Raw genomic sequence first — 13395 nt, 5'->3', positions numbered from 1 at the left:
TATTTCTTTGATGTAGCAACGACTAATAAGTACCGGCATTGTATGTATGCTGGCATTATTTTAAAGATATAATTTTTTATGAATATATATATATATATATATATATATATATATATATATATATATATATATATATATATATATATATATATATGTATATTCTTCTATAGATACGGTTAACACTTTGTATCAAATGGGCAATGAATTTGGTTCGGTAGTATGAAAATTAAAATTTACATAACATTGAGTTTAAATTTGAGTCTCCCAAAAAAATTAATTCCCCTAAAGGTTTAATATTAAATACTTACTGTATTTATAATCATCATCATCATTATATCATCCGTCTACTGTCACTGAGGAACAAAGGCCTCCCTCAAAAGGAAGGTTATGCCAGCTTTGGTGATGTTTTAAGAAGGACGCTGCTGTCAATCGCTTGGCCATTAAGTTCCTTTAATCGTCTCTTACGAGACCCATAGGAAAGGAAGAGGTTGGCCTATTCTATACCAGGGCTACATAGCAAAATATTATAATAGATAACAAAATATAAGTAGGAAATAATCACCACCTGGTCCTCGAGCTGGGATATCCTGTGTGATAAGGTATTAAGCAACGAACTTATGGATACACAACGCAGAAAGAGAGGAATCTGAAACAATTAAAAAAAATCCTTTATTGACCCGTCTGGATATCGATCTCGGGACCATATTTATGCAAATCAACATGCCTGCCACTGCGCCTAGGAGATACAGATAATTTACATGTGACTAATTATATAAATCAATGTATACCCTGGTACTCACGAAATCAAAACATACAAAAAGTGTGTGTAAACTTTTTAACAACTTCTGGATGATTGTTTGTTACCTCATAACTCCGTCAATTGTAAACCGATTTGGAAAAATATTTTTGTATCCTTTTAAATTCAAATTTAAATTATCTTTATTCAAATAGACTTTTTCAAACACTTTTAAATCGTAATTTTTTTTTACTCTACTGCAAGGTTTGAAAAGTTGTTGAAACTCAACAGTTACTCTTTTAAAACTCTATTAACATTATGTGTTTTTATGGAATTGTACTAAGTCGACAATTATTGGTCATTAAATAGCCCATGCATGATCGATTAACACCATGCATGTATATAAACTAACACCATGCGTTCAGAATACACTTACAGATTGATCCCATAGAAATTTTATCCAAGATCAGTTCAGCGTACAATTTACACAGCGTACGGGCGTGTGGGGAGCGGAAGCAAAATCCTTCATAAAAGAGTTGAGTCTGCGCATTGCGGATGGGGGCCATGATCGCCGTTCTGGTTCGTATCTTGCTCAAAGGATATCTCTGGCAATCCAACGCGGAAATGCCGCAAGTGTCATGGGGACCTTTGGGTCGGGTACGGATCGTGAATGGGACTGATTGTTGAATTTTTTTTTGTTGTGATACTGTGAAATGTATTAGTTTTAACTTAATAACTAGCTTAATATAATTTCTTGTTTGACAAATAATTGGCTGTAAAACATTGAAAAAATAAACTAGTATATATCTATTGGTTACAATAATAAGAAACCTATATGTTCAATAATTTAATTTTTAAACCAAAATAACTGGTTATATCACAAATAAAGACAGTTTTTCTGTGTAACGCAATCTTAATTTTGTACATAAAAATTTTTTTGACTACTGTGTTTTTAATTATAAACACGAATCCAAAATTCCACCAAATGCCAACAGTTATAGCAGCAATAGAATAAAAGGTAATTAATAATTTTGTAGTTTCCTCGTCTAACAATTCAAAAACAGCTATCTATCTACCAGTGGAGTGGAGCGTGTCTAACAAATAGTGAGGTAACATGCGGCAACCAATATATCTTTAGCTTTGTTATCTAAATCTACGTAACTACTGTAACTGGATGGCCGATCACGCGATACGTTTACTGTCTACATTTCTCTATATTTTCAGACTATATTTATAAACATAGACGTTCTCGTGGCGTAGTGGCGGACATTTGCTTTGCACAAGTAAGGTATCGCGTTCGATTCAATGTCAGTCGATTCATTAAAATATTTTTGTCTGAATTGAGACTCAATTGTCTCGAAGTTTTCAGCGTTGTGCCTCAATATATTTCCCCTCTGATTCCTCTTAACACGAGGTCTCCTAGTTAATATTTTTGTCTTAATGACTCAGATCTAAGTGTTTTGGGTTGTGACATCATTAAGTGACTTTGAAAAAGCGAATCTGTCTAATTTTCTTGAGGCCTTTATGCCCCCCCCCCCCATAGGCACGGTTTGATATAATCGGAGGCAGTGCCTGCACAATCATTAAAGAGTGTTTTATATTGCGATTTATTGATTGCGCATCTTGTAATCACACTTTGTATTTAATTGTAGAATCATTTATCATTTCTATTCATTCACTTCTAACATTAATCATAATTTTAATTTCTGTTTTTTTTTATTTATTTTAACAGCAATTTTGACAGCAATTAATTGTTCTCTAAAACTGAAATTAGATTATATAAGTATGCTACACTATACATATAATTTAAGTTTGGCCATAAATAAAAACTGTTACATAAAAACTTTTCTTTTTTTCATATATAATAATTATAGTATATAATTATTATTTATTTAATAGTAGTATATAATTTTTATAAATTTTAGTAATATTACATTACTTCATAAGTAAATGCATTTTAATTTATAACAAATTTTATGGCTGGACTAGGTATATATATTTTATTATAATATCTATATTACTCAGTAGCCAGGTATTTATATATTTAATGACAAAATAGATATATTTTTAAAATGTTGTTTTCAGTTTTTTAATTTGTAAAATTAACCTATGGCTTACTACACGTTTTGTGATACTGTAAGTGTGGTGAGTAATTTATGAATAAATAAATAAATTGAAGTCGATATTTACTATGGCACAAGCATGAAGGAAAGGAAAGAAAGGAAATTGTTGGTTTGTATATTTTGCATTTTGTTTTTTTTTTTTTGTTTTGTTGCTTTTTTATTTTCATTCTTTTATCTCTTTTACTGTGTATTATGTGTTTATTGTAATTTGTGTGCTGTAAGTAATGTAAATAAATTATCTATCTATGTATTCCGACATTTCATTGCCTTTGGTCGTGGTTACACACACGTCCATTAACCCGGCCCTTGGGGGGTCAGAGACACCTTCTCTGTCCTCCACTTGGGTAATTCCTGACTGGCGCGTCCTAGTCGCGGGGGTGGGCACCACTCATATCAGTAGGATCGATTGAGATGGTGGCAAAGTTTAGCAGGGACCCAGTTCCGTAGGGTATAATACGGATCCCATGCCCAGGGTTACGGGTGAAGACCTCAACGGCTATAATGGCGGAGATTGCATCAATCGGTACGGCGGAATAGGCGGAAGAGGCAAAATCCCAATGATAGGCTGCCACCAATTATTGGTGTTACAGGCTACATTGGAGCTGGTATTAAACAGAATAACTCTAAGAAGGATGGTGCCGGACGAACCTGATAAACAAACAAACGGCAGCTCTCAAGTTCTCTGGAGAAATTACTGACCTAAAAAGAAAGTGGGATACCTATACCACGAGGACAAGACCTTAAAATAAAAAAATAGGGGATAGAGGCTTGGGTAACCTCTATTACTATAAACCCAAAAAAAAAAATTACTTAATGATGGATGGAATAATTGATAATGTTGTGCCATGCTTTCCGGCTAGCGACCGGCGCTTGGGGGTAACCGGGCCCTCGAGTGTGAAATTGGTTACCGAAGACGATGTGGAGATAGGTACCCAGGTCTCCTCATTAGTTAATGCTACTGGTCAAAATGAAAACATAATAAAGCCCACTGTAAACACAGAAATTGTATTAAAAACTACACCACACACTAAATTAACCCAACAGACTTTCCATAGAAGCATGTTCTACAGTAGGGAGAAATCAAATAGTGAATCAAATTTACTCGGACAACAGATTACAAAAGATAACCAGCAAAGACCATCATGGCAACGAGCTCCAGGGCCAAAACATAAAAGAGTCATATCCCCAGAATCAAATCCAATAATAAAGAAAACAAAAGTCAATGAAAAACGACAAACAGAGTCCAATAAATTAAAAAATAATATGAATGTAGTAGATCTCACTATAGAAACAAGTAATAAGTTTGATGGCTTGAACACAGATGTAGAAGACAGTGAAGCTGTAATAAATAAAACAAAAAAGATATCTTCTAAACCACCACCTATAATTCTATATGGAATCGAGGACCTCAGCAAACTTGCCAAATTTATCGAAGAAGTAATAGGTAAAGAAGACTACACATTCAAAATAACTTCCAAAAATCAATTAATTATATCCTCATTCAAAGTTGAAAAATATAAGTCACTTATTGAGCACATACGAAGCAAAGGCCTAATTGGACACACTTTTACAAGAAAAGAAGAACGATGCCAAAAGATTGTCATCAAACACCTTCATCATTCCACTCCCAAAGAAGAAATAATAAAAGCTATAGAAGAAACAGGAAATAAAGTTAAAGGCGAAATAATAATTGCAAGAGTCAAAGGAACAAAAGAACCTCTTAATACTTTTTTTGTAAATCTAGAGCCACATGAAAACAATAAAAGAGTCAAAGACATAACCTACATCTATCACCAGCGGATACAAATACAGGATCCAAAAAAAACTAGCAATATAGTACAGTGCATGAGATGTCAACAGTACGGTCATAGTAAAAACAATTGCATGAGACCCTTTCGATGCGTTAAGTGTGCCGGACCTCACAAAACTACAGATTGCAATATCGGGAAAAATGTTCCAGCTCTATGTGCGCTGTGTTCAGGGCAACATCCAGCTAACTACAAAGGCTGTCAAGTTTACAAAGAAATAAGAGCAAGGAAGATGAGAAAAAATATCCAGAGACCGCAAAATTCTAATAAACTAATTGACATTACAAACAATAAATCAGAATACCCACCATTACCTAAAATAAACAAGAAACAAGATCCAAAAGAAGAAATATGTATGAAAGAAACCCAGAATAAAATAATACCTGCATACAGCGAGATAGTAAATAAAATAGAAACTAATTTTAAAGTGAACACACGGAAAGATCAAAAAACAAGAACAGATGACTCTAAGTCACAGAGAAACAATCGTAACGACTATGAAAGTAACGCAAGTAAAATAAATTCACATGAAACTACCACCTTACATAGAATCGAAGAGCTATTCTTAAAACAGTCAGAAAAAGTCGACCGTATCTTAGAAACCATGACTTCACTGATGAATCTTGTCACAAAGCTAATCAGTAAGAATGTCTAAAATGGATTTTAAAATAGCAACATGGAACATAAACGGCTTACTTCCCAATAGTGACCAGTTAGAGATTCTAATAAAAACACATAAACTTGATGTCATCCTCATATCAGAGACACACCTTAATAATAGTAAAACATATAAACTAAAAGGCTATGATGTCTATAATACTAACCATCCTGATGGGCGATCGTATGGTGGTACAGCTGTTATCATTCGGAATAACCTAAAACACTACCTGCATAATAAAATTGAAGAAAAATACCTGCAAGCTACAACAGTTACTGTTATGGATTGTAAAGGAACATTAAACATTAGTGCCATATATTGTCCACCAAATGAAAAAATCAGCGATAAAATATTTGCTACCTATTTCAAGACATTGGGTCCTAGATTTGTGTGTGGAGGTGATTGGAACTCAAAGCATACATTCTGGGGGTCTAGACTGAGTACAACAAGAGGAAGACACCTAAAAACTTGTGTTGATAGATTGAAACTACATCCAATGTCAGCCGGTGAACCAACTTACTGGCCAACTGATATCAATAAGACACCTGATTTGCTTGATTTTTATATAGTGAAAGGATTGTCCAATCTATATACCGTTGTGGAATCATGCCTTGATGGCTCCTCTGATCATACTCCAGTAATAGCTACAATCAGTACTGTCATATTAAAGAGAAAAAGACCCATAACCCTGTATAATGAAAGAACAGATTGGGACGCATTTGCTGATTATCTGGAGAATAGAATTGATCTGAAGATTAATCTAAAAACTGAAGAAGATCTAGATGATGCGACATTTTATATAACCAACCTAATACAAGAAGCAGCATGGCGTTCATCCCCAGACCTGGAGGAAAAAGATCGGGCACCTTACATAACAGTAGAGATACGGGAAAAAATTTGTGAAAAAAGAAGACTACGTAGAAAGTGGCACCAAAGTAGGAATATGTTTGATAAAAAAGCCTATAATAGATCAGCGAAAGAACTTACGTTGATGATTGATTTGCATGTGAACAATACACTGGATAACAAGCTTAAAAGTTTATCTTCCACAAAAAAGGATGATTATTCATTGTGGAAAGTAACAAAAAATTTAAAAAGACCAATTCAACACATACCACCACTTAAAACAAAATCTAATACGTGGGCCCAAACAGACGAAGAAAAGGTTCAATTATTTGCTGAACACTTAAAGGAAGTCTTCACTGCAAACCAGTCAGATATGATAGGATTTGAGGAAGAAATAGATAGGGTCTTGAATAGTGATCAACAACTTTCTCCTATGTTGAAACTTGTCACACCTAGGGAAACAGCAATATATACGCTATCTAAAAAATAAAAAGGCACCAGGCTACGACTTGATAACAGGAGAAGTGCTCAATAAACTGCCCAGAAAGGCTGTGGTATTCTTGACTATGATATTTAACGCTATCTTTAGATTGCATTACTATCCTGCGCTCTGGAAAGTATCACAGATGTGCATGGTTCGGAAACCTGAAAAAAGTCCCAACGAAGTTACATCATATAGACCAATAAGTCTCTTGCCTACAATGTCAAAAGTCATTGAAAAAATATTACTTAATAGATTGAGACCAGTTCTAAATGAGAACAAAATCATACCTAATCATCAGTTTGGATTTAAAGAAAAACACTCAACAATTGAACAGGTGCATAGAGTTATACAAAAAGTGAGAGAATCGTTTGAAAAAAAAGAATATTGCTCTGCTGTATTCCTCGATATAAAACAAGCTTTTGATAAAGTATGGCACAAGGGGTTGTTATATAAACTTAAAACACAACTACCTAATTCATTTTATATGATTTTGAAGTCTTATCTTGCAGATAGAATATTCCAAGTTAAATCTGGTGAAGCTTATTCAAAATTCTACAATTTATGTGCGTCGGTCCCGCAAGGGTCCGTTCTTGGACCTGTACTATATTCAATATATACGGCGGACTTACCTATGACAAACGATATAACAATAGCAACTTACGCTGATGACACAGCATGCTTGGCAAGTGACACAGATCCCCATGTGGCATCACAGAAAATTCAAGCACAATTAGATCAAGTTGATTATTGGTTGGATAAATGGCGAATAAAATGTAGTACAGAGAAATCCCACCACATTACATTCACATTAAGAAAGGGAGATGCAACACCGGTGCAAATGAAGGGACAAAATATACCAAAAGTAACAAGTGTTAAATATCTGGGAATGCACCTGGATAGAAGACTCACTTGGGCAAAACATATTAAGACTAAGAGAACTCAGGCAAACCTGGAATGCAAAAATCTATCATGGCTAATAGGAAGAAATTCAACACTATCATTAAACAACAAGATGCTTGTGTATAAATGCATAATAAAACCTATATGGACTTACGGGATCCAACTGTGGGGTTCTGCTAGTAATTCCAATATAGAGATTTTACAGAGATTTCAGAACATAATTTTAAGAAACATTACTAAATCTCCATGGTTTGTTAGAAACGAGGAGATACATAACTATATGCAAATTAATACTGTTAAAGAAGAGATAAGGATGAACAGCAAAAAATATAAACAGCGCCTTATAAATCATACGAATGACCTGGCTGGAGAATTACTAACAGCACAACAATCTACAAGACTGAGACGATGGCTTGTATTGAACCTTGACACTAGAGTTTGAAGAGCTCTACAAAATCATTCTGAGAGAGCTGTCAGTGGACTGCTTCTCAAAACGCTAATTTTCACACATGACTCTATCTGATTATGGCTGTTATGGAAGAGCCGATTGCAGATAACAAGGGAAAAAAAAAAAAAAAAATGTATTCCGACATAAGTATAAACGAACTCCGAATCGAAGTTTAGCCGCAGTCAACTGTAGCTCTATTAAGTCCAATTAAAAGCTAAAGATTAACACGCAAAATTGAACGGTTTCGTCATTTATTTAATTCCATATCTATGGTACTCACTGTCAGATTTGTAGTAGGACTATTTCATAATCAACTTTACTAAGCAACCTGTCAACTCTGTTCCATTTCACTGAGCAATATTAGACTTAATATTTAATTCCTCTACTAGGTAATTAAAAAATGACGAAAAAATCTAATAAAATCAAATATAATTTATGTATGTCATTTCTAGCTAAAGTATTTCACAACGAAGAATCCAATTAGGTAAAAATTTTTACCTGAGGGAGACTTTGTACAAAAGTCGTTTGCTTGGTTACCTCAGTCCCATTCGTGTTTCTACCGTGAAGCAGTTGTGTTTGAATGGCTGTGTTTCGGTTTGAAAGGTGGGATATGACGTGAATTTACAGGGTACACAGGAATAACATCTGAGTCCTCAGGAATGGCAATGCATGGGGGGTATCATGGGCGAAACAGAATACTCTGTTATGTTCATGGTACTGCTCATGACTATAGGCGACGGTTACTACTTTTCATCAGGTGGGCCGTCAGCTTGTTTGTCATTCTATGTTGTATAAAAAAAATGTTCCCAAATTTTCTGTTTCGTTACAATAGTTGTCACTATATGCGTCTCTTTATATAATATTTTCTTTTATATAAGTGTCTGTTTACACAATTTGGATAATTAGAAGTCGGTATTTCTATTAAATTAATTTTGATGGATATTTTCATACACGAATAAGAGAAAAATAACGCAAGCATCTAAATAAATCTATTATGAAGGCTAAGCGTAACAAAACTAAGCCAAGAATCTGTTTTTCTCTAATTAGTAAACAGATAATTAGTAACAGTGTTAACATGTTTGCAACGTTTTAATTAATAACCAATAAAAAAAAAACCTTTTTAAAATAGATGTTCATGCGAAAAAATATTTATTTATTTATTTATTAGTACAAATATTCTCTCCCAGTATAAAAGCATTCTCTCCCAGTCAACTATAGAGAAGTGTCAGAACACTCGAATGCGGTACTACTAATTATTGATATACATACATATTAAAATTACATATATAAACGAATAAATATATATAAATACCAAATATACTTACTCATGTATGACATATACTATATTATACACGAAATTGAAAATAATATCGGTTAATATACTTACTGCTCAGATAAAGTAAAAGTGTGAGCGTGAACGTTTTTTTGAAAGAAATTAGCAGCTATTTTAAAAAGGTTTTTTTATTGGTTATTAATTAATTGTACATTATTGCACTTTATTATTTCGATAAAATACAAGATAAATAAGTAACAACAAGATATGAAAGTAAGTATGACAAATTATTGATTTATTTAATTGATTAAATCGAAAATTAGTCAGAATCCAAGTACGCTTTTAAGCTTGTTGAAAGGCAAAAATTGGTTTACAAGTATTATTTTACTAATCTATGTACTGTAAGCCACGTTTACAAGGAATTACAATTTGGAGGTGGCAATTTTCAAAAAGCGGCTCCCCAGGAAACAGGAAAGGGAGAATTTTTTTTATGAGTGAAAATGGCATGGTATCCCCGTCTGCGCTATCGGTAAACACTGGCGGGGTACCAGTGAGAGATGGTACAGGTGAGGATGAAAAGACAGGTCAGTTAGCCGATCGTGACGAATTCAACGATAAATTAGTCACGATAGTTTCCACGGGGAACCGCGTGGAGGTCGACCTGATAGGGTATATTGATAGCAAAAGGGATTAATCTACCCATTACTAACAATCCCTTCCCCCTGGGAGAATACTATTAGTGCAATCGAAGTTATCGTTCCATTTTCATCATTAAAAAAGATTTTACAGTTACGAAAACTTTTTTACAGCAGGCCGGCCGTAAAACTGTTTAATTGATAATAAAAACAATTACACCATGGAATGTTGATTATTGTTATCAGTATGTTAAATTTATATTTACTAATGATCGTCCAATGGTCGAAATTGGACCATAACATATATTGTAATAAATGAATTTATTATGATTATGTTTGACATTCAGTAAGACCATAGACAAATAATATTAAAAACAAACAATATTAATCTATTCTCAACTTGACCACAGACTTTAACGATAAATAAAAGAGTATATATGCATGTGTGTGTGTCAAATACATGGTAATGTGTGTATAATTTTTCTTATTGATTTAATGTATTTTTTTTTTTTTGCATAATAAAAAAATATTGCATTTAACACAGAAGTGCAGAATACTAATATTTTTATATAATATAATAAACAGAGAAGGATCTCTGTATAAACTGTAAGTGTGCCAAATTTCATTCTTCTCTGTCCGCGCAATATTCGTATAAAAGGGTAAAAAGTTTTTGCTTCACGTATTAACATATACTTAGATTTATACGCGTGACTTTTGACTCTACACTGTTAAATGAAGCAACAGTGTGTACGTATATTGTATGGACACAAATTATATCCCGTGTACATAAAACATTACGCAGTGATATGGGGTAACCGGCACATACAATGTAAATTTGAACTAAGACCTTTTTTGTCATTCTCTTAAAGTATTCACCGACTGATTTTGTTCTAATATTTACACACTTGTCTCACGAGATAAAAGCATGTAAAATCTAACAATAATAGATTGGACATAATTGTCTTCTCATTGTTGGCAAACATACGCAATATTTGTAGTTAAAATAACATAATAAGTTGTAAGTTATGATTATTTGTAAATTCACGCTCTTACATTGTTATGTCAGTTAACCCAGTTTGAATTTGTATGCATTACAGTAATATAGTTATACGTACTTATACTGCCTACCTCGTGAGGAATTTTATGTGATGACTTGAAATAATTTTTTTTTTTAATGCAACTTAGAACAGTGTAATCGTCTTGCAAATGGTATCCGTCGCCTACAGACATGAACAGTAGTATGGACATAACAGAGTACACTATGTCACCCGTGGTACCCTTCATGAATTACTATTCTTAAGGACAAAGGTATTATATATATTCTTTATTGCACTAAAACATACAGTAACAACAATAAGTTAATAACAATGTTAGCAAAGGTGAACTTATCTCTAAAAGAGATCTCTTCCAGTCAATCTAACACAGCGGCATAGGAAGTAGTGAGTGGGCAGTAATAGTGCTAATAGTTATGCCTCTGTACCCTGTAATTTCATTGTAATATCCCAACCTTACCAAAAACACAGTCATGCAAACACAACAGTTTCTCGGCAGAAATACAAATGGGACAGAAGTATCCAAGCAAGCGACTTATGTACACTCTCCCTTTGGTAAATAAACAATATTAGTAAATATATAAATTAATCTTGAGGGATGGGCAGCAGCATCCCTCTTAAAACGCTACCAAAATCTTAAAAAAACAAATAAACCTCTTATGATGGAGCAACAGTTGATATGATAATGATGTTGATACAAGTGAAATTATATTAAATTAAGGAAGAAATTATATTAGGAGATAAATTATATTATTTAATTAATTATTTTAAGGTTAAAGTAAAAAAATAAAAAAGAAAAACATTGTCATAATATATATCAGCCTATACCTGTCCACTGCTGAACATAAGCCTACCTCTTGAGGAGCTTTGCAAGTAGTTACCATGCTTGGCAGGCGGATTGGCAACCGCAGTTAATCTTATGAGATGTTTTAAGGGAAACGCTGATGTCCATCCCTTGCCCTTCCTTAGTCGTCTCTTACTATACCCATAGGAAAGGAAGAGATGGCTTATTCTGTGCACGGGACCACACAGGGCAAACAGGAAAACGAAACACAACTCTTAGAAATACATATTAAATGAACAAGTTAAACAGTGTATAATTCGTGATGATGCTTATCTTTTAATTACTTTGATGTATATCAGTAGTACATTTAAATTTAATTCATACATAATGTATTATTATGTATGTTAATATTTAAGTAATACGTACATATATATATTTATATTATATCAGAAAGAGTAGTTCTCAATTAAAATTTAAAAAATCAACTTGGTCCGGAAAGTTTTAATCTTGCAACTGTAAACTTTCAATACTAAAAGAAAGCGTGTTTTGTTTTGTTGTAAAAAATATGTTATTCAAACGTCAATTTGGCTAACTAAATTTTCGCCTATTTTTGTGATTCTATTCAGCGTTTTATTATGATATAAAAAAAAAGTGACAAAATTTTTATGTTCAAATGTCAAATTAACTAATTAAATTTTTACTTATTTTTGAGACTCTATTCAGCGTTTCATTATGATTTAAAAAAAGTGTCAAAATTCTGTTGTTCAAACGTCAAATTAGCTAACTAAATTTTCGCCTATTTTTAAGACTCTATTCAAGTATATAATCCTCAAATGCCTCTCAACCACAACTACGAGTTCTTTCTCACATTTCCTGATCCTCAAAGTTCACAGACAGCTCGATACAGATCAATGAGTTAGTAACTCAGTACCCACGACAATATAAACTTACCATTACATAACCAAAGGTTAGCATTAACGATGCAGGGTACTGTGTCGACATAATTTGCGCAACTGGCGTGTGAATACAAATCTATGTAAATTTTAAACGACAACTCAGTTTCCTGGCGAGATTCATATTCAAGTGAGCGACAGCTTTCTATGTTGCCGATACTGTTTTGTAATTCAATTAAACGGAAGAACTATTGCGACAATATCACGCGAAAAACTACTAAGTGCATGCTTCCTTACATACTTATAGACAATTTTCATCAATTAACAATGTTGTAAATGTTAATATTTTTAGATTAGGTAACAGTTTATTTTCCTGTGTGTCGCTACGGAATAAGAATACGGTACGTATCCACTCTTCATATCGAGAGTGATGTAAGAACTGACTAAAGAAATAAAGCAAAATACACAAGACAAAGACAAAAAAAAATCCTGGTTGGTGTGTATCATTAATATACATATCTCGGTGAATATAGGCCTTCCTCTTTTGGGAGCTTGCCAGTAGTTGCCACGCTTGACAGTAGGGTTGGCACCCGCAGTTAGGCTTTGGTGATATTTTCAGAGAAACGCTACTGCCCTTCCCTAAAGCATTAAGTTTTCTTAGTCGCCTCTTACGACACTCATGAGAAAGAAAGGGATGGCCTACTGTACGCTGGGATTACACGGCAACAACGTGCGATAATAGTATTTAAAGTGTA

This window comes from Galleria mellonella, unplaced genomic scaffold, assembly GCF_026898425.1.
Source record: "Galleria mellonella isolate WM207_F2 unplaced genomic scaffold, CSIRO_AGI_GalMel_v1 utg21, whole genome shotgun sequence".
NCBI classification, from domain to species: Eukaryota; Metazoa; Arthropoda; class Insecta; order Lepidoptera; family Pyralidae; genus Galleria; species Galleria mellonella.
This window is presented reverse-complemented; position numbering follows the sequence as displayed.